Raw genomic sequence first — 27,742 nt, 5'->3', positions numbered from 1 at the left:
TTGCTCAAGTACACAACCAAGGACATTTGCTCAACCATGTTTGTAGCAGCTTTATTTGTAATAGCCAGAACCTGGAAACAACCCAGATGTCCATCAACAGAGGAATGGATACAGAAATTGTGGTATTTTTACACAATGGAATACTACTCAGCAATCAAAATTGAAGAAATCATGAAATTTGCAGGCAAATGGTGGGATGTAGAAAAGATCATTCTGAGTAAAGCATCCCAGAAGGAGAAAGACACACATGGTATATACTCACTTATATAGACCTGTAAGATATGATAAACATACTAAAATCTATACACCTAAAGAAGATAAACAAGAAAGAAGACCCAGGGTAAGATGATCAATCCTCACTTAGAAAGACAAATGGGATGGACATTGGACGTAGGAGAAAACAAGTAACAGGACAGGAGCCTACAACAGAGGGCCCCTGAAAGACTCTACCTAACAGTGTATCAAAGCAGATACTAAGACTCATAACCAAACTTTCCGCAGAGCGCAGGGCATCATATGAAAGAAGGGGGAGTTAGTATGACATGGAGAGGATAGGAGCTCCACAAGGACCAAATGTACCTGGGCACAGGGGTCTTTTCTGAGATTGACACCCCACCAAGGACCATGTATGGATATAACCTAGAACCTCTGCTCAAATGTAGCCTGTGGTAGCTCAATAACCAAGTGGGTTACCCTAGTAAGGAGAACAGGGACTATTTGTGACATGAACTCAATGGCAGGCTCTTTGAGATCCCCCCTTCCCAAGGGAGGAGCAGCCCTGCTAGACCACAGAGGAGGACTTTGCAGCCAGTCCTGAAGATACCTGATAAAACGGGGTCAGATGAAAGGGGAGGTGGTCCTCACCTATCAGTGGACTTGGGAAGGGGCAGAGAGGAGATAAGGGAAGAAATGAGGGAGCAGGATTCAGCTGGGACACAGAATTAATAAAATGTAACTAATAATAAAAATAAAAAATAAAAAAACAGCAAAAAAAAAAAAAGAAGTTGATCACTACTGCACAGGAAAGCCATTTCTTCAGGCCAGCTTTTACCAGTAAAAAACTGAGAAAGACAGAGGAGATGAAGATATATGATAGGTAGGTAGATAGATAGGTAGGTAGACAGACAGACAGATAGATGCTAGACAGATAGATGCTAGATAGACAGGTAGGCATATAATAAATAATTGCTAACACAGTTTGCCCTGAATTGATTCTTCGGCAGGAAATGGTAGTATCCCTTATCAAATACCTTCAACTCCCAGCATCCCACTCTAGGGTTAAAGGGAGGGAAAAGGAGACAGATTTACCATATGCCAAATGAAGCTGCCTCTTGACCAACATCTCACTGAGTGTCCTTGATGATAGGCAAGCAAAGATTCCATGTTTCGATCCTAGGACAAGCAAAGCACAGTTGTGTGCCCAGCACCATAAAGAATAACGGGAATGCCAGATTCAAACCCTGGTCTGCTCGAACCAGTACTGTGTTTCCTGCATTAGGGCACCTCACCACCTCACTAGGCTAAGCAACGGATACTCCCTGCCTCTCAGGAGCTCTGGCTTAATTAGATAGGCCTCTCTGCTAGCTCCCCTTTCTAAAACAAGTGTTTTCTAGCCTCTGACATTTCTGGAATAATCTGGGGAAGCTTCCAGGCTTCACCTTTGTTTCCAGTAACTAAAAATCCAATACTACCTCCATGTAACAAATACTTGGAACGACTTCAGGAATACTGGAGTTCTAAACTAGCCAGGGCTACATGAGAAAACACTGGAGAAAGGAAGAGCGAAAGAGGTGGGCAAAGAAGGAAGAAAAGAAAGGGACAGAATGAGAGAGGGGATGTTATCACCACCCCCTGAAAAGCCATGCAGCCACTGACATCTCCTGGTCTCCTCCCCTCAACCAAGGTGACCACTATTCTGAGGCCTCACAGGCCCCGAGTCACAGGTCAGTTCGTTTGCTTAGGCATACACTGGTACAGTTTTTAGTTTTCCTTACAATGATGGAGAAATGAGACTGCAGTGGCCCTCACCATGTTTACCTAATTCTCCCACCTTCTAGCTTCACTTCTCTTCTCCGCACAATTGGTCCACATTTGCTCACACTGATACCTTTCCTTCAAAGCCCTGGAAAACAGGGATGCTATATGTTACATGTTCATTTAAAGTAAAAAGCAGACACAGTGATCAACCTGGATATGAGTTTCCAAAATACCATTTTTTTTTTTAGCTCTGCCAATTTTATTAAACCTACTAATAGCAATGAAACAAATTTCCGTGGGCGTAACAGTGGTTTAGTTGACATTCCAGGCAGCAAACACCACTCCTCTCTGCCCGATGCACACTGCTTATTGTGAACGAATCTCATCCTTAAAGAGGCGGGAAAGAAAACGTCAAGTCCTCGACAATTTTCAGTCCCTGTGTCACACCCTTAAATGTTACATCTACATCATCTACATCAGCTTAAATGCAACATCGTACTGTTTCAGTCCCAATGTGATCGTTCTGATATTCAGTAAGTGGTGGTGAGTTCAGAGAAAATGGCTGCAAGAGAGAACAGCAGATTGCCACTAGGTTTCAGATAGTGAGGTTAAAATTACACATTTCTTTCCAAAGAAGAAACATTGATCGACACTTCTTTTTCCCTTTCATTGTTTTTCTCTTTGATTTGGGGAAAAGAATGTCACACACTGCCTCCTCCACAAAGTTGTTAAATGGCAACTTCCACTACTGTATCAGAACAAGTAAGTATGGTCCAACAGTCACTGTGAAACATGCTGTTTAAATGCAAAGCAATTCTGATTCAGACCCCAGTATTTTGGTCCACAGATAGAATTTAGATCAACCAGGACATTTTAAGAGAAAAATCAGTGGATACTCTGCTAATACACTTCATTTCATTTACCTACAGATAAGGAGCCTATGCTTATTGAAGACTCCTTAGATGGCACAGAAAACAATCTCACCCTTAAGAAGGCAGAAAAGCAAGCACATTAGCAAGTGACTATAAAATTTTAAAAGTAAAAACAACAACTGATTGAGGTCATGTCAAAACACTATTCCCAAGACTCCCTGAATTATTTAGAAATATAATGAAATTTCAGAAAACATCAGATGCTGCAGGTACAGGAAGATAATTTTGTTTTTATAACCAATTTCGGGCTGATAAATACTAGAATCCTTTCCAATTTCTCCCCTATGAAACTGAAGTGTCACCAAGATTTACAGCCTCCTCAAGTTCCCTTTTCACGGGGATATTCATTTACATAAACACATAATCCTAGATAAAAATTTCCATTAGACAAAGGTGAAATGGATCAATTTTCTCTGCCAAGACAAATCTTAAATCTTGAACAGATAGGGTCATTATTACACCAGCCCTATTTCAGAAATAATGTATTTTTTAAAAATCAGCCGATAGCAGCCATTTCCAGCTTTCCAATTATCTTTAAGAAAAGCTTATTCTGTGGACAATAAAGCACATTACTGCACAATATGATACAGTCCATAAAGATCACAATGCTTTATGAAAGGTTAAGGAAAGCTCAGCACATTTAGGGGAATGTCATAACCCGAAAAGTCTTTCAAGACTTAGGTGAAGCTGAGGGTGTGTTGTGCATACAGGCCTGGGTAAGGTGCCCGGATGTTTGCATTGTGAATCCAGAATTCCTACAGATAGACTGGGACAGGGAATCAAATGAAATAGCTTTCCAATTTTTTTTGGAAACAAGCAAATTCACTCATCAGAGAACTCGCATGGACTGGTATGCAACTTTATCTTCTTGGTTACCAGTCAGTGGCCTGCTTTCTTCTTTTCTCTTCAAGCTACTATTTCTGTGCATTCTTGTAGACACTATTAGTTACTATTAATTACAGAAAGCTGAGATGGTCTCAGTTTCTCTTCGTTCTTTATAAAACGCTCCAGTCATCTTTAAATGACTGAAAACAAGGTGTGCATCCAATGATACTGTTGTAATTAAGTAAAAAAAGTAAAAAAAAAAAAATCTTGGACATATGATACAAAATATAAGAGCATGAAAACTTGAAAGCCACCCAATACTTTCTGCTTGAAAAAGGTTTCTGGGGCTGAAGCTTCTTCATGAAGTTCAGAGAGTAAAAGCTCTCCCTACATTATTTTGAAAATGCACCAAGTTATAGCAGAGCTAAAGAAACACTCCCCCAACCATCCCACATTGTCCAGCAATGCCCAAGATACTTGCTCACCCTCTAGCTTTATCTGGGTATGCCTGAGATACTCACCCACTGTCCTGCATTGTCTAGGGATGGAAAAATGTCTGCATCTTCTAAAACGTTTCCAAAAAGGAGGAATACATCCACAGGATAGAATGTATCCATAAATCTTGGTTTTAAGACAAAATAGTACAATCTTCTAAATCAAGTAAGCAAAAGAAGATTGCTTGCCCTTGGCATAACCGAGTCCAACCAGATACTTAAGCTGTATTTTAATTTTATATTTGCTGAAAATTCAGAAGTGAGTCAAATACTTTTATCTTACTTTTCCAACTGGATAGATCTGGGAGAAGCCAGATGTGGAGTTGAGAAGTAACTGTTCCACATTTCCCAAGTGCAAAGTTCCTACATAGTCAGCCAGGATCGCAATGGATGAAGATGGCCACTCACAGGTCATTTGGATGATAGAGATTTACATTTTTCTTTTTAAGATGGGATTTAGAGTGATTGCTCACGAGGCTCTGGGGCTACACCACTTACCCTGTGTAGAGGCAAATCTCATCTTTGCTAAAGAACTTTATGTTACAGTAGAGACAGGAGACAATACCAGCTTCTCCTTAACAACGGCCCACCCTGAGCTCCTCCTTTCTGCTTACATCCTTTCTGCACATGCCCAGAAAATGTAAAAAGTCAAGAGAACATTGAAGAGAAGTTTCTCAGTATCTATTTAACTGGCTATGAGAGAAATACTTAATGGGGACAGAAAATAAGTCTTCAGTTTTGTAATAAGATGGAAAAAATATTATTATTATCATCATCATTATTATTATAAGCTCAAAATTAACACAGAAGACACTGTGAAACTTTGATAAGTAACTGACAATGAAAAAAATGAGACAAGAACAGGGATTAGTGGGACCAAATTCTGAGTAACATGGGGAGAGAAAGGCAAGTACATAATGAGAGGAATATAAATGGTAAAAGAGGGCAGGCCAGGCCAGAGAGAAGGCAGAAAGCTGAATGTATGCAAAGTAACTTTCAAGTCTCTTGGCAAAATTCACAACAAACTCACCAAATGTTTGATATGAACAAATTTCATGTAGAAATCAGAAGACCAGGACAGTAAACTGAAGGGATGCCATGATGCTACATACAAAGGCCGGAAGAGGCTGTGAGTGAGCAGAAGTCTTTCATGGAGTGTGGAAGTCCAAGGGCAGTGAGGTCAAGACTGCGGGCAACCCCTACCTTGCTGTCAAGGTTAGACAGGTGTTAGGTGCCCACATAGGACAAGTTTTCTAGCTTACTCTTGCTTTTGCAAAGGACCTCTATAGGAAGTCAAGAAGCAAAGCATGGTATTGTTTTACTAGCACACTTTCCTGAGTGAAGTACACCTTAAATGTCATTTTAACTTTTTATGTGCACGTAAATAGCTATTATTTCAGTTGCTGGGATATTAGTCGTAACATCTAATGATGTGGAGATTGTCGCCTTATAAAACTCACAGCTGGGTAGCTACATGGCTCAAGGCAAAAGCTTATTTCAAAATCCATTGCTTTAGGAGGCAAATGTTTATTAAAACATATATCTATTAAAAATATATGATGCATCATTGGGCATTCTCTGTGTTGCTGTGCCAACCAGTCTTTCCAGCAAGGCTTTTTTGAGTTGATACCTGAAAACCTGGCAAGGTCCATGGGCTCCTAATATACCAGTCCATCAAAAAATAAATAAATCCCCATAACCAGAAACTAAGTCACAAAAGGTGCCCACACAGCAGCCCATAAACTTGTGTTTACCCAGCTTGGGGAGGGAGGGGGAGGCGGCTGCTGTCAATTTATTTCCAGCCTTGTAGGGAGGTTACTGTTTAAAAGGAATAACTGCTTGATCTCCTTGTAACAGAAGCTGAATGAATTAATAATAAAGATACAGGAGGTGCAGCTGATAGTTGTAAAATAGAGCAGTGAAGATGAGAGAAAAAAAGAAAGACTAGCAACTAGAATCATGAGGACTTGAGTAAGCAGGTAGGAAGACTAGGACCCTGGACTAGCATGCAAGCAAGCTGGAATTCATCTTTGAAGGGTCTCGTGGTATTGCTTACAGTGTGAAAATAAGACTTTTCACTAATTTAAAATCAGTAAACAAAGAATAACTTCTGGGAACAAATGAATTTTAAATAAAGCCCCCCCCCTAAAAGCATTTCATTTAGCTCCACGACAAATTCTACCCATGTTTAAGCGTTGATTAATTCCCCTGGACTCGGTGGTACAAGCCTGCAACCCCAGCATTCAGATTCTGCATTTGAGGTCAGCCTGGCAGACAAGAAAATAGAACAGTAAACAGACTACATCTCTTGGCATGTTAATGCCCACTGTGTCCACTTGCAATCCTAGCTAGTAACCCGAGGCAGGATTGAGGGTTTGAGGGTAACCTGGATGTGGTGATTTGGATGAGGAAAGCCCTCATAGGCTCACGTTGGTCAGCCGTTGGTGGAATTGTTTGTGAAGCATTAGGAGTGCCTAACTGGAGTAAAGTATGTCTGGGGATGGACGGGGTTTTAAAAGCCCATGCCCTCCCCAGTGAGTTCTCGGCTTCTTGACTGTGGAGCAGGATATAAGCGCTCCAGCCGCTGCTCTGGCGCCGTGCCTGCCTATCTGCTACCATGCTCTCCGCCATGATGGTCATGGACTCACCCTCTGAAACCGTAAGCTCCAATAAACTTTTTATAAGTTACCTTGGTCATGGTGTCTCCTCACAGCAATAGCAAAATAACTAAAACTCTGGAAAACACAGCAAGAACTGGTCTCAAGAACAACAAATAATTTTTTAATTGTTTAACCTTTAGATTTCCAATAACCTAAAATAGATAGTTGGCAAAAATAGGTATTTGGTGTAAACCCAGAAATTTCATAAACATATGTCATACTGAATTAAAAAATCTTTTTAATTGTGTTTATTTTTTTCCTTCTGCCATACAACTTCACACAATTATTTTAATCCTATTTTAATCAGGCTAGGCAAAGAAAGGCAGAGACACAAATGTTCAAAGAAGAAGGGTGCAACTAGACACATGGAAATGCTTTTCCAGCACAGTAAAAATCTGAGGTTTAAAATATGACTTACACATAACTTCTATTTTTTTTAATAGAAGATAACTTCCATAACTTCTCAATCTTTGTTCTTTGCTGTCACTGGACTACAGAAGCAATGAAAAGGGTCAAAGTTAGAGAGTGCTACTGCACAACTAAACCAGAAGTTCTCCCTAAATTAATGACCCAGAGCCTATTACTTACTTAACTTAGTATGTGTGCATGTGTATGCATATGTGAGGTGTGCATGTGTGTGTTTATCTATGTGTGGTGTGTGCATGCATGGTGTGTGTGTGTGTGTGTGTGTGTGTGTGTGTGTAGTATGTGAGAGTATTGTATTTTTCCCTTATTCTGTTGAGAAAGGGTTCTCTCATTGACCCTGGGACTAGGATTGGTGGTCAGCAATTCCCAGTGATTCTCCTGTCTCCACCCTTCACTGTGGATTTTAGAACTTCACATTGAGATTTTAGAACTATGTGGTCGGTCTAGCTTTTTCCTAAGGGTGCTAGGATTGGGACTTAAGACTCCACGCCTGCAATTGCAAACACTTTCTTTTAAATTTTATTTTATTATTTTGTGTGTATGGGTGTTTTCCTGCAACTACGTATGTGTAGCACATTCGTGTGTGTGTGTTGCATAATTTGGGGTAAATATAAGATGATATCTCCTGGTCCCCTTCCCTCCTTCTCCTGCTGTGTTGTTCTCCCTCTGCTTGCTCCCCAGTTACAGTCCCCTCCCCATTATTCTGTCCCCCATTTCTTAGAATCTGTATCTTGCACTTCTAAATTTGTATAGAGACTTTAGAGGGAAATCCCATCTCCTTACTGTTTCTAGATTCTCAGGGCTTTCTGCTCCTCTGGCTTATGGCCTCACCTTCCTGCTTCAAAATCATCAGCATGACATCTTGAAACATTTCTCTCTGTTTTCATCATTTCCTTACTCCAAATCTCTTTGTCAGTATATTTGGTCCACTTGCAAATTTCAGGTAATTCCCTTCTCAGCTTCCTTGATGTTATCATTACTTGTCAAGTTTTCTTACACTTAACTATTTCGAAGCATTACTCATGGGTACCTTGGGAAAGACCATTTTTTGTTTTGTTCTGTTTTGTATTGCTTTGCTTTAATACGGGGTTTCTCTGTGCAGCCTTGGCTGTCCTGGACTCTCTTTGTAAGACCAGGCTGACCTTGAACTTATAGAGATCAGTTTGCCTCTGCCCTCCACAAGTGGTAGGATTATAGGTGGAAAGACCATTTTTTAATCTGCTTTTCAAAGCTGTTCACGTTTCCACAGAGATGGGACATAATTATCCAAATTCCGCAGGAAAACTAATTCCAAAGTTCTGGTTAAAACCCACCTCATCGATGCTGGTCCAGGATCTCTCTGTGAAGTCCCAACGGAACACTCAAACATGGGTGTGTAATACAGCTCACCTGTCTAACTGCCTGGGTTCTTCTAATTCAGCTGAGTGCCTTACACATTTAGTGAATCTGTATGTGAGGGGCTCCTTTCCTAAGCTTTAGTGGTAACATGGTCTGCTTGTGAAAGGACAAAAGAAAAAAAAAAGAAATCCTGTGACTGTGAGTCCAGTACACAACATTTTTGTGCATACTTCAAGAATCAAAGTGTGTGGCAGCCCAGGGAGTTATCACTTGCAGAGCTCTGGGGCTGTAGCAGGGAGGCGTGGTCTATTTGATGAGCGCTTTCTCAGCGAGCAGCAGAAGGATCAAGTCAACTGCACTAACCTCTCAGCCACACACCTGTGACTTCCTCCCCCTCCCCTAACGTGCCATAGACCTTGGAAAAGAAGACAGCTCTGAAGGGAAAGAAAGCAGAAAAACAGTGAGGGGAGAAAAGACAAGACTAAAATGATTCGGGCATCTGGTGCATGCTAGGTTATATAAGATGCTCTCTGGCTAGTATACCCAGCCATCCTTAAAAATAATATGTCCTAAGTTATGTTTGGGGAGTGACAAAATTTGAACCGAGGTTTAAGAAAATAAATAAATAAACACCTGATAAATCCTCCTAGACAACGGATATGGTCATCTCTTGATTTATAGGGATGAAGATTAAGAGGGATGAAAATTATATATAATTGAAATCATTGATTAATACATTCATCCAAAACCTGGTACCAACTACAAACACATTTTCTTATAATTATAACTAATATTTAGGGACACATTTACCACGCCAACAGATGTCCCCAAATGTAAAAATAACCCTGGTGTAACCCATTAGGAACACTAAATACCACGTGTGCTGCTGGGTAGTGAGAAACTGCTGAAAGTCTACTAATAAACAGCCTTCCTTCTATCTGTTCCCTAATCAAGCTCTCTCTTTTAAATGTTACACAAAAACTGAGTTAGAAAGCACTCTCCATCTCTCAGTCTAATTCCTCCTTCCCACTGTTAATGAATTTATTCAGCCCTTGTGGTTCCTGGATCTACAGCTCTCCTCCTCCACTGCCTTTGTTTATAGTGGATTATGCTTTCTGCTATGGATGTCCAGTGGGTCAAATATGTCCCTAGAACTAACTTGAGTGTTAAGGAGGTAGGTCTGTTGGCTATTGCACATTTAAGCAATGGGAGCCACTGGATGGATGGATATTCACACTGCTTTAGGATAGTTTTCGTGTTTTGTGGATTTAATGCTTTTTATATTGATCGAGAGAGAGAGAGAGACAGAGAGAGAGAGAGAGAGAGAGAGACAGAGAGAGAGAGAGAGAGAGAAAACAGAAGCTCAACTAACTGAGCAAAGTCCATGAAAAACGATGGGTGTTGATTTAGATTTCCCGAAGTTCCCAAGGCTCTTCTGCTGACTCTCCACAGCCTTTAAAGCAGCGCATACCAGCAGTGTGTTCAGAAGATGGATCAAAAGCATATGCAATTAAATGGGACTTCAATAGCGATGTGATTTCTGTCTGAGATGGTCCCCGAAAGGTCCCCATCTGTTAACAGCTTGGTCCTCAGCTAATGCCAAGTTGCAGAACCTCTCAGAACAGGGTCCAGTGTGAGGTTGTAGGTCACCAGAAGCATGGCCACTAAGATGTAGAGCACTGGTCTCCTTTTCTCTATCTTCCATGCCTTGGCCATGAGGTGAATATTTTGTTCCACTGACCACACCCACCTTGCTATCAATCCTGAAAGTCAGAGTTTCCAAAACTGGGAAGCTAGGACAGTGATGATTCTGCTGAAGAAAGGAACGAAGAGGAGCTTCTGGCTAGGGGTATCCAGTGATGATTTTGTTTATTTGAGTATAATTTATGTGAAGGTGGGATAGCTAAGCAGAGAGATGGCAGCTACCTTTAAGTGCAGTATAGGCTGGAGAAAGACAGATTTTAAATATGAACTTATAGTAAGTGAAATGGCTTCAAATCTTCTTGTAGAAATAATAAATATATCACTATTGAAAGCTGGAAAAAAAGGCATATGTAAACCCGGCAGCACTTTCCATTCCATCAAAAAACAGAATATAAAGGCTGCACAAAAGATTTACCCCTTCCACAACTAAAGGAAATGAAGCCACAAATTTCAATGAGAGAGGGGAAAAGGGTACATGGGAAGATTTAAAAGGAGAAGAGGAAAGAGGGAAATGATGTAATCAGGTATCTCAAAAAAAAAATTACAAAGTTATTTTTAAAACTGACACCTCCCGGAGAAGAAATCGCAAGTTATGATACTTGAAGACATTTAGGATGTGCTTCACAAATCCCCAAAATAAGTTTCCCTTTGCTTGATGACTCTGCAGGCTGTAAACTCATACCCATGCCTATTCACAGACACACACCCATGTATGTACACACACACACACACACACACACACGCACACACACGCACACGCACACACCCCACGTGTTTTGTCAGGCAAGTGTCTCACAGACTCTCTGGACTGTGCTTGGCCTTAGCTGTCCTCATTCCCCTCCTGTGACCTGCCACAACCCACCACTGATTAACGGAACAAAATGATGCTTAAGCCTGAGATTCTGAAAGCAGCCCTTCTCACCTCAGATGCCAGATCCGTCTCTCTCTGTCGTGGGGATTACGAACAGGCTTTCTGACCTTCTGTCTCTCAGCTTCCTCCAGTGAAGACAAAAGTTTAGGGCCTGAAGAGATGGGTCAGCAGTTGTAAGTGCTGACCTATCATGCCGAGGATCTGAGATCAGTTCCCAGTGACTGCATGGCAGCCTCCGACCTCTGTATGCACATGGTACACAGAAAAAATATTAAATAAATAAAAATGTTACACAAAAGATGTGAGTACCCTCCTTTTGTGACATTTTAATTGAATGACTACATTAATACATATAAAGCATTAGGGAAGTGTCAGGTAGGGAATAGACTCTACTAGTGTTTGCTATCCTGTAGTCTTCCCTTATCTGTTATTCAGTTTTAATTACCTATGGACAATTATAGTATGCAAATATTAAATAGAAAATATCATAGTAAAATATTATCATAAAACGGTATCACAGTATGTATACAGTTCCTAAAACTTTGAACAGTACGCCATTCCAAATAGTGTGATGAAATGGAACGTTCTCTTTCTCTAGACACACCGTATATGCTGCAGCTCTGTTAGGCACAAAGTAGCTCTCTTGGTTATCAAGTGGACTGTGGGGGTTCATAGTGCCTGTATACAAATAATTCTTATAGCACAGGAGAACCCCACAGCACAAGAGCCGTGACTCTAAGGAGGCCTCAGGATATATGTACATGTGTGACAGGGCTCTAGAGCACGTGAGAAAGAAGGCACAGTTAGTGAAAACGAGGGATCACAGAGATGGTGAGGGATACAGTAAACCCTCAGAGTGGACTATGCTAAGATTTTACAGTGAGAGGGACTCCAGGCAGACGCTAACATTATCCTGAAGGATTCTGGAGAGAGTGGTGTGGATACCAAGAGTCAAGGCAGCAAAAGCATGCTGCAGAATACTAATGAGCAAAGAACTTCACAGAAAAAAAAAAATCCAGAGGATCCATAATACATCCTTCTTACATGGGAAGAAAAAAAATAAAAGGACAAATCAGCAGATGTAACCACCTAAAGGCAGGGGAAATCTCACTCTGTGCATGGTGATTCTACACGTTCCAACAAGATTAGGGAACCGTAAGTAAAGTACGTGAAGAGGCTCATATAGAGAACAACCCTACAATGAGCACTGTGTAAGCCCCAACTAGCACTGTGTACTATCGTGCCAAACGACCAGTGTGCCCAAGCAGCTTAACCCTAGAGTAACAGTCAAGAGCACTTACAGGAATGAATGCAAATAGCAGGTTCCAGCAATTCAAACACATCAAAAGCATCTGGTATGAAGTCAAAGTTTCTCAAACGTAGAAGACGACCAGTAAGAAAATATAACTCATATTGGTAAAATAAAACCTTAATTTAAAAGAATGACAGAGATTATGAGTATAACCCACAGACATGGACACCGTAAGAGTTAATCTAAGCCTACACCATATGTTTAAAATATTAAGTAGAGGCATAACAAATATTAAAAAAATACTTTTAGAGAGAAACACAATGTATGAGATAATAAAGAAAAAAACCAACAAAGTGCTCCAGAGAGGACTAATGACCAATTACACATAGCAGGAAGATACATTCATAAGCTGAAAGTTATAGGAATTATTTAAAATAGAAATCTGGAGGGTTTTTTTTTTAAATACAAATTAAGTACCACTGAGCTATGGAGGAACTATAAACTGCCTAGTACACCTGATGGGAAATTCACAATCAAAAAGAGGCACCAGACACAGGAAAAGTTTGAAGAACTATGACAAAATTTTCCTAAGTTTGATAACAAGCAGTAATTCTGTAGATCCAAGAAGAAAATAGGTACCGTAAATAACCCTATAAAGGAATTGCTATTGAAATTGGAAGCCATCCTTTCAACTCCACCTCAGACCCAGATGATTTCAAAAAAGTATTCAACCAAGCAATTAAGAAAGATGCATTGCCACCTCATGCCTGGCAAGGTGTGCGCTTATGAAGATAACAAAGTGCTTTCTCACAGGCTTGAGGCCCACTCCACAGGTGGGAATTTGTGCTTGGTGCTGTAACCGATCAAAGGGCCGGGGATAATTAGGCCAGTAAGAGTGCTTGGGACCAATGTAACAACCTGGTTTTATAAGATGGGCATATAAAGTATTTGATAAAATCGGGTATCTATTCTTGATGAATATAATTCAGCCTAGTAAGATTTCAAAAGAATTTTCTTAACCTGAAAAAAAAGTAGGCCAAGGTAAATGCAAAAGGTATAAAGGATTCCGCAGAGCGATCAGGACGTGATGTTAATCGGCTAAACTGTGTCTTCCACTCCCAAAATCCTGTGCTGAAGTTCTAAGCCCACTATCTCAGAATGTAGGTCTATGTGGAGCTGGAGCCCTTTGAGGGAATTAAGGTAAAGACAGGTTACATTGCTGGGCCCTGATCTAATGGAATTGCTATTGAAATTGCTATTGAAATTGTAACTGGTGTTCGATCATTCTGAGTGAAATATCCCAGAAGGAGAAAGACAAACATGGTATATACTCACTTATATAGACCTATAAGATATGATAAACATAATGAAATCTATACACCTAAAAAAGATAATCAATTGAGCGGACATGGGGTAAGATGATCAATCCTCGTTTAGAAAAACAGATGGGATATGCATTGAACGTATGACAGGAGTCTACTGAGCGCATATGAAAGACTAACTAGCAGTGTTTTCAAAGCAAAGACTCATGACCAAACCTTTGACAGAGTACAGGGAATCATAAGAAAGAAGGGGAGTTAGTCTGATGGGGAAAGGATAGGAGCTCCACAAGGACCAAATATATCTGGGCACAGGGTCTTTTCTGAGACTGACATTCAATCAAGGACCATGTATGGATATAACCTAGAACCTCCACTCAGATGTAGCCTGTGGTAGCTCAGTAACCAATTGGTTTCCCAAAGTGAGGGGAACAAGGACTATTTCTAACAGGAACTGGCTCTTTGGCCTCCCCACCCCCGAAGGGAGGAGCAGTCCTGTTAGGCCACAGAGGAGGGCTTTGCAGCCAGTCCTGAAGATACCTGATAAAACAGGATCAAATGAATGGGGAGGAGGTCCCCCCCTATCAGTGGACTTGAAAAGGGGCACGGTGGAGATGAGGGAGGGAGGGAGCGATGGGGAGGGAATGAGGGAATGAGGGATCGGGACACGGCTGGGATACATAGTTAATAAAATGTAACTGATAAGAAAAAAATAAAATTCAAAAAAAAAATAAAAAAAATAAAAAGAATTAGAGAATGCCGACACAAACATTGGGGCAGCCACGGGGGAGGACATGGTGACAGCCAGCCATCTGCACAACCAAGAGAGAAACCTCAGGATGGAACAACACGGGGGATCCCTTGTCCTGGGCTCTCACCTCCAAGCACGTGAGAAAATGAGTTTTTTCTGCTTTGTCTACTTAGCCTGGGGTATTTGGTTAGGGCAGTCCTGGCATACTAATACAACCAGTTACACCTGAGTTTATACCATTTAAAGCTCAAATAAATGTATAATTCCTTAGAAACATACACAGTATATCTTGTCGTAGCCTTAGATTTTTTTTTCACCAAAACTACTTTATTTAGGATTCTTAAATGCTTATATCTCCCTTCCACCCACTGACCAGAGGTAGGAGAGAAAGAAGGTTTTTAGGCAAAAGGCTGCAGACCTTTTTAGAAGTAGTCCCTTGGGATGAGTTCACTTTTCTTTGTCCAGATGCCAGCAGTCCAGTCCAAACACCAACACCAAAGCAGCAACATGAATCAGCATGATTCAGAAGATCGGACGAGTCAGCAAAAGCCACAGGACTCGGTTGGGTTGCCCCAAGAAGTTCTCTAGAACGTTTCTCTCTGCGAAGTCAAGTGTCAAAACACAAACATCAGCGCGGCGTTGTGGACTGAAACAGAAAAAGCGATGTTTCACTGTGCCTTTGCCTCTATATATCTCCTCTCCTCAGAGTCCACCCACGGATGTTCTCGGCTGACCAAAGTCAAGCCCCTCACATGAGACAGCTCACAGCAAAACACCACGTGCCCTCTCACCAGACAGCAGCTAACAAAACATCATGTGCCCTCTCTCAAGACAAATTCTAGCAAAACATCACATGACTCAACTGAGTCTTCAAAGAAACCAGAAACTTCCAATTTATTTAGTTCCTTTAGCTGAATATAGATGAAAATACATGATTCACCTACAGAAATCCGATACCCACTCAGAATTAAAAATTCTTAAACAAGGAGAAAAAAAGAATTTTCCTCATCTGAAAGACAGTCTACGACAATTCATAGCTAACATCCTTGTGAGCGAGAGAATATTAAACACCTTCCCTAGAACAGTGTCTGAGTCTGTGGGCACAGAAGAGGATGACTTCCCGTTCTCTCTTCCATCTGTGCTAAAAACAAAGAAAAAGGAAAACAGCTGAAGGACATCAGCCAGAGCTAGAGAGACGGCTCAGTGGTTAGGACCACTCACTGCTGTTGCAGAGAGCCTGGCTCAGTTCCTAGTCCCACACAGTGCCTCACAACTGCCTGTAACTCCTGTTCCGTGGGATTTGGTGCTCTCTTCTAGCTCCACAAGCAGTACACATGCACACAAACACACATGCACGCGCAATGCACTGATCCACATGCAGACAAGGCACCCATACATGTAAAATGAAATACAAAACTGAAGAAGCCATCCATAGAGAGGAGCAAGACTGTCTCTCCACAATCAAGATTTTCTGCATATTTTAATACAAGACCTCACTGGCCATCCTACACACAGAAACAAACACATCTAAAGTAACAGAGCACAGGATACAAACTCGGCTGTGTTTCTCTATAGTGCTCACATAATAATCAAAAACCAGAAGTTATGGGTCAGTGCCATGGATAATAGCATAAAATCCATAAACGCCCAGGCCAATTGTGCTGAATGCTATGTGAGCGCTCTCTAGTGAAAAGCACAAGGCACCTAGGACACAATTACAGCTGAATACATCAAGAGGTAGGACAGGCAAAAACCCCCAACAGCTGTTAACCGTTCTCGCCAAGTTCGTCTACACATCCAGCACAAAACCTCATCGAAACCCCAGCCCCGCATCAGAAAGAAACTGACTAACTGTTTCTAAAAGCTGGGTGAAATTACAAAGGATGTAGAATAAGTTCTGCAGATGGGCTTAGGCGTAATGGCACATACCACATATGCATGAACACACACACACACACACACACGTACACACAGGGAGTTTCAGTTAGGCTTTCTAATGATGTAATAATAACCATGACCGAAAACAACTTGGGAATCAGAGAGAAAGAATGACCAAAAAAAAAAAAAAAAAGAGAGAGAGAGAGAGAGAGAAAGAAAAAGAAAAAGAAAATACAAGGCCTCCCATGTGGCCTGCCTCTTCCAACAAGCTCCTTCCCAGCAATCCATACTGCCATGAGCTCATAAATGGTTGACCCATTAAAGAAGCTGATACCCTCTTGAGCCAATCACCCCCTAGAAGTGCACCTAGCCTAGGGACAAAGCCTTTAACACATAAGCCTTTGGAAAGGCACTTCACATCCAAATCACAAGAGCTTCTCGAGAACAAAGAATCTAAATTAAATATTAGGTGCCAGTGTTTTTATTAGGCCATACAAATCAGTCGAGGCAGCAAACATGAGAAAAGAGAAATGAGGCAGGGGGCGGGGAGGATGGAAAAAGCCATAGATAAGGAATGATCCATGGCCCTGCTGGGTACTCACTGCTTCCAAATAAGCCGTTAGAAGAGCAGAGTCACTGACAGGAGGATCTGCTCGGCCATAAAGGGCTTCTCCAAATAAGCTATGTGGTTCCACGGTTGGGATAACCCATGAGCAAAAGAAGAGGAGAGAGGGAGAGAGCGTTTGCTTTCTCCCACCCATGGTCGGCTTCCTATGATCAGAGATTACCCCGAGACAACACAGCACACTTCTGAGTTGAGCCATCAGCTCTTCTGGTGCTGCCTTAAGATTCTAAGTACCACACACACAGCCCCGTGGGCTTCCGGTGTCTTGAGAAGGCTGGGAGAAGTTTAAGTTCTGTGTTAGAGCGGCAAAAGTTAACTGGATGCATTGTGATCCACAAAGACAGTTTGGGCTGAGAAACCAGCAGGCTGAGGAGAAGCTGAGGCGAGCTCTTAGATCTGCCTCACATTCTAAAAACCCCATGGGAAAAGAGACGTTTAATAGAAGTGTATCGTCGGGTTTCTTCCAGTAGACTACAGAACAAGCAATTGCTAAATCTCAGTGGTTTGAAACAAATAAAAATGTCATCCATCTCTCCCTCACCTGTCTGCAGGTCAGAAGTAAGTTGGCAGAGCTTGATTAGTCGAAGACTGGCACAAATTCAAGCTGGTTTGCTGTATCTGTGATTCTGAAACTCAAGTAAAAAGAGCCGTGGCTAACTATGGCATGCTGTAGTCATGACAGATGGCAAGAATATAAGAGAGGCCAATGAAAACTGCCATACCTCTTAAAGCCTTAGTTCAGTGCTGGCAATATATATATTCTCATCTCCTAGTATAACTTACTGTTCATTTCTCCTGGGTAATCCTTATTTACTAGTATCTAACATAACTGGGGTCTTTTAGCAATTACTTTGCTATTTTTAGCCCTCATTCAGAATCCTTTGAGGCAGCTCTTCTTCGGCCTTCTCTTCTTTGTGTTGAAACTTGATGATTGAGCACTTGAATCTTGCTTCATTAGCAGCACCATTTGTTCCTATTAACACTCTGAGAGACTGAGGACGTCTAGAGAAATGCAGAACTGCAAGTACTGTTCATTCATGAACTGGAAGTAAAAGTTCCTATGCTCCGGATACTAAGAATAGCCTCGCTGTTCCTTAGCCTTCTTCTAAGTCCCATGTGTTTGCTTAGTTAACACGCTCAACTTTTTCCTCTTTTTCCCCCCTTCTCTCTCTCTAACTACTGCCAACATTGCAAAGACAAAATAGCGGTGGAGGACAAGCTGTTCTGCCTCATGTCTCAGCAACATTCCTTGTTCAGTGGTATCAAAACACAGGGAGCACACAGCATCACTGCAACAACTCCTCAGAAAGTCCCCTGGTGGGAATTTCCCCCTAGGGAAGCACCGGAAGAAAGCTGGGGCTCCTGCTCCCACACAGTCACAGCTGGAAAGCATAACTTAACACTAGCATTCATTCCTTTGAAAGGACCTTCTGCAGCCTTATTCACTGAGGTCAAGATTGAGACTTGCAAAGCCATTTTCCTTCCAACAGATCAGTTTAAAATCATTAGGAGAAGTTCGCTGGGGAGAAAGTCGGTGGACTAACATTTTAACTCAAAGCCCCTCAGCCTGTTGGGGGAGAATTTTAATTTCAAATAGTAACTATTGTAATAGCTCTGTGTCAGGTCAATTAGATGGTTCAGTACCAAGAAGACCCAGAGGAAGGGTTGATACGATGGTTAAATCTACTTTGTTTCAGAACACAGATCAGAAATCCAACTTAGCTTTTTGAGACTGCGAAAGAGATCACCAAAAGAAGGAATCACCTGTTTGTGTACATTTGAGCCCATGCAAAATTGAAGGCTTTCTCTTCCTCATTTTCTTGTAACTATATTTATGTGTACCCCAATCCAGCATGGAATAAAATACCTTAAGCCTAAAAATGAAATCACAGAACGTTTTCATTCTGGGAACTTATAGCATTAAAAAAAAAAAAAAAAAAACAGGTTAATTTGGAGTGGAATGAGAGTTACTTCTTCTTGCTGGAGTAATGGAAGGCTGTTTTCTGTAATTTTCTGCCTCAGTCATTCATTACGAGATGACTTTCTCAGGAACCTGTAAGTTGTTTTGGGATAAAGGCTCCTTTTGTCAAGACTGACAACTTGAGTTGGATTTACTCCCACCTCCTGGAACCCACATGGGGCTAACTCCTGCTAGCTATCCCTCTGACCAAGGTGTAAATTCTACAGTCCTGTTGTGTGTCAGTCCCTCAGGCATCGATGCTCCCTCCTTTGAGACTGAACTGCTGGAAGTTTCTGCTTCAGAAAGAGGGAGAACAAGAAAATGGACAGTCAGCTTCCAGTCCGTAGCTGCCTGAGATAAACACTTAGCAAGGGAAAGAGAGGGTATGTTTCAGCTGTTTCCAGAACGTGGTTGATTGGCCTCAGAGGTCTGGGGTAAACCATGACAAGAGCCGAAAGCAAAGGGAAAGGGTTCGCTTGGTGGCCAGGAAGTCAAAGACAAGGAGGCCCTAGCGGCACCTTCTCTTTCAGAGGCACTCCCCCACCAATGACTTAAAGACCTCTCGCTTGGCCCCACCTCCTAAGGGTTCCATGACTTCCCGGTAGCAGCACTCTAGGCAGTAAGCCCCTATCACTGAGTCTGTCCAGGACGCTGGGTCTCCAGGCCCCGGCAGAAACACTTTTACAGGCGTCAGCCTGCAATTGGCCCTGGGAGGCCTCACTTCTCCACTCTTCAGCACGTATGGGTGCATGGCAGTCGGGGAAACATGGCTTAGTGAATTAAGGGGAAAAGATAGCATATGTATTATATGTGCATTTGTAGCATAAAAATATAAATATATTATTGGACTGTAGTAGTCCAACAAGAGAACTTCCAAAGAAGGACATTAAAAAGATTTTTATATCAGTGCCTCTGGAGTCTGACTATGAAAAGCTACCTCCATTCACAACATGGCCCTAAATCATAAAGGGAATGCGTAATAGCATTATTTTACCATAACCAAGCATAAGCTAATATGCATTATTAAGAAAATTGACAGCCTGAATAAATAGAGTTGCCAATGAGCCCAGGATTTCTCAGCCTGATGTGGCTCAGCTAAAATACATATTTATCTAAGTCATGGGAGTTAATAAGCAGTTCGGGACCAACTTTGGGAGCCGCTCTCCCAAAAGAGGTGGCTTGGCTTCCTAGCCAACCCAGAAACCACAAATAACTGCTAATGTCTGTTTAAAATTTTTATGTTAAAGGTTTATTTATGTGAAAAGATCTTTAAAAATCTTTCCCTGGAAGTGTCAGACAATTTTTATGTAATAGTCAATGACTCAACAATTTCTTTTTGTCATTAACACACTTTCCAAAATCAGTATATGTAGTATAGTATTTATTCCTTCAAAAAAAGAGGGGGATTGTGATGGAAGAAAGGAAAATGGAAAAAGACACCTGTCTGTCTCCTTTGGTTTGTACACCCTAAGCCCAGGTCTCTCAAGGGAACAATATTGACATTTTGAAACATCATTCTTTTTTGCTGGGGCTCTTCTGAAAGCCAGATGGTGACAGGGCTATCTTCCCTCTAAATTTTCTAAGAAAGTGCCCTGGCTCCGTTAGATTCTAATAGTCTCCAGCAGTTCTTTACATTTCCGGGCCTGTAGAAGCATGTCCCCAGTCTCTGCCTCCGTCTCCGTCTGGCTTTCTCTCAGTGCTTTTGTGCTCAAATTTTTCATTTCTTGTTAGAGCCTGACCTAACTCAGTATGATCGCACCTGAATTTGAATACATCTTGCAAAGGACTCATGTTAAAATGGGGTCACATTCACTGGCTCTCAGTGAACATGAATTGAGGTGAAGGACATTATTTAACCCAGTTCAGGTTGGGTTAATAGAAGTTAGGTAAACTTTAGAAAAATACAGTCATGTCTTTTGCTTATGTGTCTATAGATTAAAGTTTGTGCCAATCATGAGCCAATAAAGAAGTGTTAATATAGTACCAATGGCTTTGAAATTTTATAGGCTAGATCACAAAAAAAAAAAAAACCTTTTCTCTTCTATCATTCTGAAGAAGATTACAGTGACTTCAGTTATATTATGACATAGTATTAATCAAAGAAAATAAGCACCAACTTTTCCACAGGTAAATCCCCAAGAAAGCCCATATTTAAAATAATTTCTGTATTCTTCCATTGTTATCCATAATCTTTAAATAATCACATAAAATGATAATATATTAACCTAAATGTAATATAGAAAATCCTGATGGAAAAAGCATCAGGCTTGCTATAGCATTCAACCTGCCTCACTTTTCTATTAATGGGGGGGGGATGATAAGAAAGATAACACCAAAGAAGACTGAGTTGTGATCTCTCAAAATCAAGTAGAATAGTTAGTGCTGAGCAGAAAGGTCTAACTGGGCCCAACTAGTTAGTGTTGAACAGACTATCTAGGCCCCTGAACCATGTATACTAGTTAATGTTGAGCAGAAAAGACTAACTAGGTCCCTGAACCATGTATACTAGCTAGTGTTGAGCAGAAAGGACTATGGAAGCCCCTGAAGCAGGTATGCTAGTTAGTGTTGAGCAGAAAGGACTATGGAAGCCCCTGAAGCAGGTATGCTAGTGAGTGTTGAGCACTAACTGGGTCAGTGGTGAAGCCAGGGTGGGACACTGACCTTATCACTCTGTACTACCTCTGCCACGAAAGACACGTGTTTAAATACTCATGGGCACAATTCACACAGGGAATTCTTGGAAGAGTTTCTCTATGCACTGGTTTTCTGCCTGCCCAAATCCAGTGAGATAAAGAGAGAGAGAGAGAATATCGAATAAGCTACAAGAAGAGGTACTTTGACTTAGAAACGAACAGCAAAGGACAGTGGTCAGGATTCAAGTCATCCGTCACTGACGATACCCCATGGAAAGATGACCGTCAGTAGAATTCACATTTCAATTGGTCACACAAGTATTCTTAGAATATTTCTTCCTCCTCTTCCTGATCTCTGATTATGTCGCTGTGTTGTTCTAATCACTTGATGTTTCTATCAAAGGGAAAAAGAATATTTTTTTTAATCCAGGCCTGCGTTGTGACTGTGATGTAAAATACTGTACATATTCATGAGGCCCAAGTTTGTTTCCCAGCACCCAAAAAAAGAAATCCTATGCCCTGAGGCTTATATGGAGATCATATCATTTGCCAAGCCCCAGATATGATTATGATAATATTTAAGAAAAATGTATCTTTAAAAGCAGAGTTACATAAAATTTCTCAATCATATTCACTATGTATTTTGTGTTAATCCATCAATCTGGTAGATTGCTTAAACTGTGACAGACTGAATCAGTTTGTAATACATCCCAGGATAACATCTAGATCAGTTACCATAGCCTGGCTTTTCAGATGTGTCCTTAGTACACTCAAATATTTAATAAGAAGCAGCTTAAGATAGCCTCCTGTTCAGAAGGAGCCCAGTCTCACCATGTGTTCTTCTATCTACCTATCTGGCAAACCAAAGAGCCAACAATATATACTGATAATTCATGGCTATATGTCATGCTCAATAATCGGTAACTATCAAAGCAGCCCTGTTTTCAAGAGATGTGTAATATTTGTAATGTTGACTAATATTTTTATTTAGCCATTATCAGGATAATGAATACACTATTTACTTATAAATTATAGGAGAGAGGGGATGTGGAAGGGAGATGGGACTGGGAGGAGAAGAGGGAAGGGCCTATAACTGAGATGTAAATTGAATTAATAAAAAATGAAAAAAAAAAGGAAGGGCAATCAGACAAATGTACTGGGTATGCATAATATGTGTTATTATAGCCTGCTTAGATGTCCAGACACATAAGAAAAGTGCATACAAAAACTGAAGCTAAAAGGAATGATATGAAAAATAAATAGCTGAGTTCAAATCAAGAAACTCTAAAATCAGCACTTTCAAAGGCAGTGTTTGGATACTCCAAATGCAAAGTCTGCTGCTCTCATCAGAGGAGCTTTGTGGTCTCATCTCCTGCATGCCTGAGGTATGCATTTCCTGCATCTCCAGGCATACCCCATCAGACCACCCTGCAGCATACAACACCAAGGCCTTGAGCAGTAACATGGTAATATCAGCTAGCCCTGTTAAATTATCCAAAATACAAACCTTGGGGATAGAAAAAAGAGAGAGAGAGAGAGAGAGAGAGAGAGAGAGAGAGAGAGAGAGAGATTCTGCTTTGGAAAAGTCCAAAATTTCCTTGGTTTTAATTTTGTGTGAAAAACAAAGGCAACTTCAAGGAACTGGCTGAAACTTAAGTAGAAAAAGCCATTCCCATAAGTTCTTTTTTGCTGCCATTAACAACATCACAATGGAACGCCAAATTCTGCCACATTGGCAACTATCCTCCTATCACTAAAAGGAATGATCTTATCATTGACAGATGCTAAGACTCAGTGCTTTGAATCACACCATGTGTTACAAATTAAAATGGCTAAAATCACAATAATGCTAATCTGGAAAGAATGGGAGAGAAACAATTGCTAAGAGTTGCAGGATCAACACTTTGATGCACCTCATACACACCAGATTTTTTTTTCTTTTAAGTGCATAAAGTTAAGTAACATTAACCCAGATAGTCTGTTCGCTAATTTAGGACCACTTGCCATAAATGTGTAAATGAAAAACTATATCTGTAGTGTGTTTTGTCTCTATGTGTTTACACATAGGAAAATACTAAAAGCTATAGTTTATATAAGAAAAGGTTAGAATCATGAGAACTTTTGCCTTTGTAAACATAAATGCTCAGATTAGAAGGCTGATGCAGGAGGATCACTTTGAGTTTAAGGCTAGCCCAGATTATAGAGTGAGACCTTTTCTTAAGAAGAAGTGGGAAAAAGAGGTGGAGGGGGGAGAGAAGATAGTTCTTTAAAGAAAATAAATAAATAAATTTCTACGTTTGAATTTCTGCCATGACAATATACTATTCTTCTGAGGAAACATATGTAACTAGCAAACAACAAACCTATTGGAAAAAAATATTATATTGTACCAGAGAAACATATTGAGCTAACAGTCAGAAAACTTGGGTTCAAAAGAAAGTTAGTGGTGCCACTTGCTAGCCATGAGACAGGTCGCCATTAATAGTGGTAGTGGTTTTGCTACTGACTGCTGTGAAAGAAAGAAGGCTCAATCAACTGACTCCAAGGAGGATTCAAACCTGGACTCCTCGGCTGAAAAAGTTTGGCTTACATTTTGCGTGCCAACATTGCCCTCTACCCACGTTAAGTTGCATTACAGCTGGCTAAGAAGGTTTTGTTACTCTTTTGCTTTGTTTTCCAAAGGCTCTGGCCACAGGATGGCTCCTCTAGATCTAAATAGCCCAGATTCCTATCCTTGAATCTTCCTCTAAGCAGCAGCTGCATCCAGGACAAATTCCATAACTCCATTTGTTCGAATAGTCGAGACACATATGTAAAAGGGAGACTCTCTCTTCTTGATGGACAGGAGGTAACATGGGCTGATTCATGGCAGCTTCTTGACTTTTTTTTCAGTTGGTACTATCATGCGGCAGGTGCTATTCCGAGCTCTGGATATAGATATGAATGATATATGGCCCTTCCCCTTGGCGTGCATAGAGCCTTTCCAGTGTGGAATCAGAAGTAGGAGATGCGCACTTGCATTTGTGAATTCGGTCATGTTCACAGATAAAGACGCTGTAAGTGTTTCCCCCGAGGAGCTCTCTATTACTTGCCCTATCCTTTTGAACAGCAAGAAGGGTGGGAGGTGAGTTTCTTTACCCTCCAATAATCTACACAGATGCAGTGGGCACTTGCTAACTCCTATCTTGGGGCTTCCGGTCAGGTTTTCAGAAAGATGAAAATGAATCCCAGGATGACAGGAAGCGAAGGAGCAGGGTGGCGATGATCTGTGGTGTGACCAGTCTCTTCCTACTGGGGGATTTTAAGAGCTTTTTCTCAAGGAAGGAGTTCTGCCTTTAGCGGACTTCTAAGATCAGGTCCTTAAAGATCCTTTCTTTCCAAGCAAGAAATGGGAGAAAAGAAGGATGATCAGAAGAGGCAAAACCAATAGGAAAACAAGAAAGGGCACTCAGCATGTTCTGTCCATCCCACACTTAATTCAGGGAAATTAGAGAAAGGTTTTAGGATTCCTTGAAGCTAACGGTAGGGTACTTTATTAAACACTCTAAACTCTGAACAGTCTCAGATTATCTTAGGGAATAAAGTCCTTGGGGAATGAGTTTTAATTGAAAACAAAGAGTAAAGAAAATGGAGCTGGAGAGATGGGCTCAGCAGTTTAAGGTGCTGGCTACTCTTTCCAAGAATCCAGACTCAATCCCCAGTACCCATGTGACAGCTCATGATCGCTGTAATTCCAGTGCCAGGACATCCCATGCCCTTCCCTCGGTTCTGCAGGTCCTGCACACACTTGTCACACATACATGGCGTACAAGAGGCTAATATACCCGCGTATATGAAATAATGGAACAATGCTAATATTAAAAATAAAGATTATGACAGAGAACTACAGATATCCCCAATGAAAAGAGAGATCAGGGCAGGCCAGGCCTAATATCAGATCTCAGTGCTCTGAAAACTGCGAGCCCAGGAGCACGCTGTGTTTTCTTGCTCTCAGGCTTTGTTTTCTTAGAACTTCTGCTTCTGTACCTGAGCAGAGAGGTGGGGTTGAGATTTTGCTCCTGTTTTCTTCACAATCATCCTCATTTTTGATGAGCTAATGATTGGCAGGCCACCTCTGAAAGTACCACCTCACCTTTGCAGCTGAGGGAACAGGCAAAAACCCCAGGCCATTTGAGATGGGAACCCCTGTGTGTCAAATGGGTACCAGAAAGCACGTGCAGTCTCTGGGCATGGCATGCTGTCTGGCTAGAGCCATTCAAGAACTAAACAAACACGGCTCCCATACTTGGCCACGGTGGCTGCAGTGCAAACCTAGAAGAGTATTTTGTGATCATCACGGGTAGTGCTTGCAAAGCTGTTAGTCCTGGGCCCTTTGTTACCTGTGCTTAGGATAGGATGTTCCTATCCTAAGCTTGCAGGATCCTGAAGGCCAGGGCTTCCAGGACCAGCTATGGCTTCAGCATGAGAGGAAAAAAAAAACCAACTGAAACCCAGATGGAAGTGAGGCCTGTGAAACTGAGCCACGAACCAAAACACAGTCTTGCTTTATCAGATGTCCATCTGACCTTACACGCTCAGACCATGGCCTGCAATCCTAAGAAAGGCTAAGAAGTCAAAAGCGAAATAGAGGAATGGTTCAAGATGAGGCTGCGAGGGGACAAGCCTTCCCTCTCTCTTCTGAACCTAAGCTTCCAAGGGCTTGTCCTTTCCATTCCCTGAGGAAAATGGAACCAAAATTTAGACTTTTGCAGAAAGTAAATCATTGGGTTTCTACCTTCTTATTAAATATAATTTTCTAATGGGGTGCCTAATTTACGTTTAGTATGTTTAATCATATATTAATAATAGATTGGTTCCCTTTTAAAAGCTGTTTACCAACCTTGAACCCTTTCCTAAAGTGGCAGGGAAGGGGGGGGTGGCCAATGGTAACAGTTCTGCGGGAGAAGAGTGCCATCTTCAGGATGACAGTGTTATTACAGATAAAATGCACAGGCGACTATGGTAAAATATCAACAGATAATGCGCACGTTTGTAGGTCAGAGTCAATGTCCTGGTCTTTCAGCTGTCACTCTGCAATTTTTTTTTGGAGGGGGGAGGGGAAAAGAATGTATCACTGGGCCTGGAGCTCACAGACTCAGCAAAACTAGCGAGTCAGCGAGCTCCAGACCTCTTCCTGTCTCCACCTCCAGGGAGCCGGATTACAGGTGTGTATCATCAGTTTTCCTAGAGCTTACCCCAGGAAGCGCTTCACTGACCGATCAATCTCATTATTAAAGACCTTATAACACGAACTCACAGCGTTCCACCTCCACACACACAGCCACGATCTTCAACAGGGGCAAAGCCAGGGGCATACATTTCCCGCTCTCCTCACTCAGAATAGATACCCACGCCCCCAACCCCCGTTTTTAGAGCATGAATTAGCATTGCCTGTTCAGTATGCTTTGTTGAACACAGCTGCATTCCAGCGCTATTTTTTTTTTCGCCTACTTACAATAAGCCAGCTGTATGCCCTGCCTTTGAAGAGTTTACAGGTGCCCCTGTGTCCTTCCCTCACTGTCTCCCAACTCTGGGCAATTCTGCAGGGGCTGCTGCATCAAAAGGTAATCTGATCACACATTGGTGCAAATTATGTCAAGTGCATCCTGTGCTGGTGGAGACATCTCCCTAAACTTCGCATAGCCAACAGCCAGGTAATCAAGCAGTCCTTGCTCGGTCTCAGCTCTAAAACTTCCACTTAGACCCAAGGAGACTGTTAAGCTGCATTCCCACTGTGAGAGGTGGTGTCTGTGTACCACCCTTGGCCGGTGATCTTGGCCAGTCTTTCATATTGGAATTTGTTTAGCATTTTGAGCTCTTCAGGAAGTGGTCCTGTCACTAATCAAATTTAGTAATTAAAAATAACAACGCATCGATTAGATCAAATTATGAAATACAATTTGTTCACTTACTAGAACCAAATAGTCATGGTTTATGTTCTTTCCCAAGAAATAAGAAATTTCAAAAGATAGTTTTATATCCCCAAATTTTCAACATGTCATGTTTTCTTTATATTAATATTGATCTCTAATTATAAGTGGGCCCATTTACAGACTGC

The 27,742-nt window shown here is 41.4% G+C and overlaps 2 long non-coding RNA genes across 2 annotated transcripts in view; both read right to left on the bottom strand.

Annotated features, from left to right (window-relative positions):
- LOC132653201 (uncharacterized) overlaps positions 1 to 15,226 on the bottom strand; it is a 63,843-nt gene extending 48,617 nt beyond the window's left edge. Inside the window, exons 1-3 of the long non-coding RNA XR_009590969.1 lie at positions 14,968 to 15,226; positions 12,529 to 12,655; positions 11,279 to 11,469 (exon numbers count right to left, since the gene is read on the bottom strand). This is a non-coding gene — a long non-coding RNA (uncharacterized LOC132653201). The remainder of the gene's footprint in view (positions 1 to 11,278; positions 11,470 to 12,528; positions 12,656 to 14,967) is intronic.
- Positions 216 to 3,447, bottom strand: LOC132652826 (uncharacterized). Its single transcript, XR_009590375.1, has 2 exons — positions 2,038 to 3,447; positions 216 to 1,392 (listed from the first exon to the last, which is right to left on the bottom strand). It is a non-coding gene; the product is annotated as an uncharacterized LOC132652826 (long non-coding RNA).
- Positions 15,227 to 27,742: the final 12,516 nt, after the last annotated feature.

The sequence above is a fragment of the Meriones unguiculatus genome, chromosome 3 (assembly GCF_030254825.1).
Source record: "Meriones unguiculatus strain TT.TT164.6M chromosome 3, Bangor_MerUng_6.1, whole genome shotgun sequence".
In the NCBI taxonomy this organism is placed as follows: Eukaryota; Metazoa; Chordata; class Mammalia; order Rodentia; family Muridae; genus Meriones; species Meriones unguiculatus.
This window is presented reverse-complemented; position numbering and strand designations above follow the sequence as displayed.